Raw genomic sequence first — 5,548 nt, 5'->3', positions numbered from 1 at the left:
TGATTGTGTGAAACAGATTGCCCAAGGAGCTGGCCCTGGTCACAACATGCCTCACAAACTGAAACAGTGACAGCAGGGGTGATTGATAGAAGTCCTTCTATGAGTAGCAGGTGCTACCCAGGTGAACCAAACCGTGGCCATTATTGTTTTGGGTCAGAATGCAATTAGTGTCAGAAACAAGAGCAGCCTTCTGAACTGTTCTGTGCTTCCTCTCAAGTAAGCATGCAGTGGTTTACAATATTTTTGTTTGCATTTCCCTGCCACTGGTGAAGTGAAGAATCTCTTCATACTATTCTTTTGTATTTCTTCTTTATTGTGTGTTCTTGCTCCTTGCCCATATATATGTTTTTATAAATTAATGGTTTATTTTTTAATAATAGTTACTCAAATCAAATGTCATTTTCTTACTTTCCTATTTTAACTTCTTACTTTATTTCATTTTTTTCATGGACACCTCTAATATCATATGACTTTATTTCTTTAATTGCACTTACTATTATTTTATTTTATTTTTAATTTTTTTAATACAAAGTTGAGATGGGGGTCTCATTATATTGCCCAGGCTGGTCTCGAACTCCTGGGCTCAAGTGACCCTCCCACCATGGCCTCCCAAAGTGCTGGCATTATAGGCATGCCCCACTGCACCCAGCCTATGATTTTAAATTATCTTTTATTTCTTACCATATTTGTTGCTACTAATTTGTTTATTCACTTCTTTATTAGCAAAGATCTTGCCAGTTTTGTTTGCCATTGTATTTGTAAGAGCCTGGTTTATAGAAGACACAAAGTATTTGATAAATTAATAAATTGCATTGTTGCTTTGATACCTATAAAATACAGTAGATACTTGTGATACATGATACACAATCAAGTATCTAGGGGATTGTGTAGGCATCAACCCCCTACACAATCAAAAGTTCAAATATAACTTTTAAGCCGGGTGCAGTGGCTCACACCTGTAATCCCAGCCCTTTGGGAGGCCAAGATGGGCGGATCACTTGAGGCCAGGAGTTCCAGACCAGCTTGGCCAACGTGGTGAAACCTCATCTCAACGAAAAAAACAAAAACAAAAATCAAAAACTTGCCAGGTGTGGTGGCACACACCTGTAACCAGCTACTTGGGAGGCTGAGGTGGGAGAATCGCTTGAACCCAGGCGGCGGAAGTTGCAGTGAGCCAAGATCAAGCCACTGCACTACAGCCTGAGCAACAGAGCGAGACTCTGTCTCAAAAAAAAAAAAAAAAAAAAGGGAAAAAGGCAAACATACCTTTAAACTCCCCCAAAACTTAACTACTGATAGCCTACTGTTGACCAGAAGCCTTACCAATAACACACACAGTTAACATATATTTTGTAGGTTATATGGATTATGTACTGTTATCTTACAATAAAGTAAGCTAGAGAAAATGTTATTAAGAAAATCATAAGGAAGAGAAAACATATTTACTATTCATTAAATGGAAGTGAATCATCATAAAGGTCTTCTTCATCTTTGTTGTCTTCACCTTGAGTAGGCTGAGGAGGAAGAAAAAGAGTTGGTCTAACTGTCTCAGGGATGGCAGTGGGGAACAAAATCTGCATCTAAGTGGAACTGTGCAACACAAACCAGTGTTGTTCAAGGGTCAACTGTATACCAGTATCTTGACATTAACAGATGGTGGATTATTGTGTGTTCTCCTCTAAATTAAACTTAATGAAATCTGTTGCAAGCCCAGCTTTCAGTAGTTTAAAGAACAAAGGGAATTCTCTGGTGACAGTAAAAATGTTTAGCTGAGTTGTAGGAGTTTCAAGGCAGTAAGGTAGGAAGGTTTCCTGTTTCAACCAGATCAGCTCCTCGCTCATCAGCATTCCTTTTTTTCTTGTTTTGAGATGGAGTCTCTCTGTTGCCCAGGCTGGAGTGCAATGTCCTGATCTTGGCTCACTGCAAACTCCACCTCGTGGGTTCAAACAATTCTCCTGCCTCTGCCTCCCCAGTAGCTAGGATTACAGGTGCATGCCACCACATCCAGCTATTTTCTGCATTTTTGGTAGAGACGGGGTTTCGCCATGTTGGCCAGGCTGGTCTCAAACTCCTGACCTCAGGTGATTCACCTGCCTCGGCCTCCCAAAGTGCAGGGATTACAGGTGTGAGCCACGGAGCCCGGCCACTCATCAGCATTTCACAAAGACATCCTGCACAAGCTTTTGTTTGAAGAAAGTTTCCATTGCTCAAAACAGGAAGTTGGGGTCATGTGGGAGAAATCACTGTTTTAGGGAATCTGGAGAAAAAGGTAATGGAAATGACTTTACATTTTAAGTTATATTTATTTTTCCCTTTAAACATCAGTGTGCTGTTATTATTAATGTTTTTATAATATAAAAATATAGGCTGGGCACGGTGGCTCACACCTGTGTTCCCAGCACTTTGGAAGGCTGAGGTGGGTGGATCACTTGAGGTCAGGAGTTCAAGACCAACCTGATCAACATGGTGAAACACTGTCTCTACTAAAAATACAAAAATTTGCTGGGTATGGTGGCGAGTGCCTGTAATCCCAGCTATTCGGGAGGCTGAAGCAGGAGAATTGCTTGAATCAGGGAGGCGAAGGTTGCAGTGAGCCAAGATTGCACCATTGCACTGTAGCCTGGGCAACAGAGCATGATTCCATCTCAAATGCATATATATATAATATAACATAATATATAATAATATGGTATATAATTACCTCTGGCTCAATTTTAAAGATTTAAGCAATTTATGCTCTTTAGATGTTTAGAAATAAATGAAAAAATATGGAACACTTCATGCATTTGTAGTCATTTTTGTGCAGGGCCATGTCAGTCTTCTCTGTATCATTCCAATTTTAGTATGTATATTATCAAAATGAGCACCCTTTTGTCCATATTTTAAACTAGGATGGTAAATATTTCTTTTTGATTTATAGAAACTTTTTGTATAATAGGAATGTTAATATTTGTCTGTAAAATATGTTGCAAATTCTTTTCTTCCTAGCATGTCATTTGTCTATTAATTTTATTTATGGGCTGGGCATGGTGGCTCATGCCTATAATCCTAGCACTTTGGGAGGCTATGTGTGAAGGATCACTTGAACTCAAGAGTTTGAGACCAGCCTGGGCAAAACAGTGAGACCCTGTCTCTACAAAAAGTACACTAATAAGCTGGGCATGTTGGTGCATGCCTGTAGTTCCAGTTACTTGAGAGGCTGAGGTGGAAGGAGTGCTTGAACCTGGGAGGTCCAGGCTGCAGTGAGCCATAATTGTGCCACTCCAGCCTGGGTGACAGAGCAAGACCCTATCTCAAAAAAAAAAAAAAAAAATCATTTATGATCTCTTTCTTAGTATCAAATTTTTAAATTTTTATGTGGTCAAGTGCATATCTTTTTTGTGGTCTTCCTCACCCGAGATTATGAATATACAGTATTCCCTGTATTTTCTTCACAGTTCTTCTGTTTTTAACATTTATAGCATATTTTGAGGCAAGGATATTAGTATAGTTTTCTTTCTGGATGAATTGCCAATGATTTCAACACCATTTATTTAATAGATTTATTTAATAGTTCAGTTTTTGCTTATTTGAAATGTTTCCTGTATTATAAACAGGATTATGATTCAAACATACGTCTATTCCGAACTTACTATTACATTGATACTATTTGTTGATACTTTCTTCTGCACTGATACCACACTGTTTTAACTACTATAGCTTTATAGCATGTTTTATTATCTGGTAGGACAAGGTTCCCTTCTCTATTTTTTTTATTTCCAAAAATAGGCAGCTTTTACCAACCAATTTCTCTTTCATATAAACTTTCTTTTTTTTTTTAATCACTAAACTGCATTTTTATTGAAACAACATTAATTACAGTCTTTCCTCATGTGTGTCCTCTTTCCACCTTAAGGAAGGCTTCTAGAACTTTAGAAAAAGGAAAGATTTGTTCAATAACTGGTCCAATGTTTCCCGCATCTACCAGTTCTGCAATGTCACCTAAACGTGGACCACTGGCCATGAAAAACGCCCAGCAATAATGGACTCCTTTCCAGAAATGCTTTAATGCCTTCGAACCTATAGTGACTCCTGCCTGCAACATGCCATCTGCTATGCCCAATCGGTCCATGTTCAGGAGGAAAGGACTCACCAAAGTCACATAGGTGGCTCCTGACCATTTCTTGAGAAAATCTGGAGCCCATGTTTCAGTGGATCCGCCAACATTACCAAGGATGAAATCAAACGGTTTTAAGGATTTCAACTGCTCTTCCACACTTCCAAATTTGTAATCAATTACATCATCTGCCCCAAGCTTCTTTATAAGCTCACTGGCATCTTGAGCGCAAACTGCTGTCACATGAGCATCCCATGCTTTTATTACCTGTATAGCAAAACTACCAACTCCACCTGAAGCGCCTAAGATTTGAACACATCTTCCTGTGCAATTCGTGTCATTCAGGCCACCAACTTTGTTTATGGCAGATGAGGCTGTGAGAGCCACATATGGCGAAGAGGCAGCTTGATAGATGAGTGAGTGATTTGGGTTTGTGAGAGACCTCGTTTCCACTGACTACAACAAACTCTGAAAGAGTGCCTTGTTTCCAAGGAGGAACTGCAGCCCAGACCTCATCTCCAGGCTTGAAGTACTTCACGTCAAGCCCACATTCCATCATCACGCCAGAGACATCCCGAACCAGAGTCAGAGGAAATTCTTCTCCTTTGATTTTCATGTGTAAAGGATTACGCTTCATATTTAAAGCTGTAGCTCCATAACCACTTCTCATATTGACGTCCATAGGATTTACACTGCCAGGGTGAACTTTACAATGACTTCATTTGGATAGCATATGATAGGTATCATCATGTTCTGAGTCAATCGAAGCACTTCATTCTTCCCATACTTATCTATCACCCAAGCAGGCATGACAGTGCTCCTTGGAGAGGTAGTACTAATCCTTCTAATGGAAGGCCTCTGGACAACTTTGCTTCTCCAGAAGCAAACCGCAGTACACGCATTTCTTCCAAGTACACAAGTCTTCAGAAATTCCATTGTAAACACTGGTCAAACTGCATGCTCAAATTCAAATACACTTGGACTGGATCAAACTCTCACCCCTGAATTCAGTCAAATTCTGCCAAACATATGGGCTAGTTTCAAAATTGAGCATGCAAAATGGAGCATTCGAAAATGAAGTTAAACAAACCTGTCCTGGGAGCCCTCTGTGGAACAAGCAGACACTGCTCGCGATCCAATGCCAGAGAATCAAACGCTTGCAGACTGCTGCCGCGACCTTGGCCGAGAATCTCCTTGCCTTCATGTAAACTTTCAAGTTGGCTTGTCATGTCAAAAAATTGGTAAGATTTTGTTTGGAATTATATTGAATTTATACCTTAATTTGAAAGACTTAAAGTCTTTGCATAGTTTATTTGTCCATTCCAGAAAGTTCTGTCTCTCTTAATTTACTCATGTCTTTTATATCTTTGAAAACAGTTTTCTAGTTTTCCTTTTTTAATTTTTTAAAGTTTATTTTTATTTTTTGTAGAGACAGGGTCTTGCTTTGTTGCC

The 5,548-nt window shown here is 39.3% G+C and overlaps 2 pseudogenes; both read right to left on the bottom strand.

Moving 5' to 3' along the window:
- Nucleotides 1-2,762: 2,762 nt before the first annotated feature.
- On the bottom strand, nt 2,763-2,863 carry LOC129011012 (U6 spliceosomal RNA; annotated as a pseudogene).
- A 954-nt stretch (nt 2,864-3,817) lies between these two features.
- LOC129010748 (reticulon-4-interacting protein 1, mitochondrial-like) lies at nt 3,818-5,032 on the bottom strand (annotated as a pseudogene).
- Between the last annotated feature and the right edge of the window lie 516 nt (nt 5,033-5,548).

The sequence above is a fragment of the Pongo pygmaeus genome, chromosome 10 (assembly GCF_028885625.2).
Source record: "Pongo pygmaeus isolate AG05252 chromosome 10, NHGRI_mPonPyg2-v2.0_pri, whole genome shotgun sequence".
NCBI lineage: Eukaryota > Metazoa > Chordata > Mammalia > Primates > Hominidae > Pongo > Pongo pygmaeus.
The sequence above is the reverse complement of the archived record's forward strand: the minus strand, read 5'-3'. Positions and strand labels throughout refer to the sequence as shown.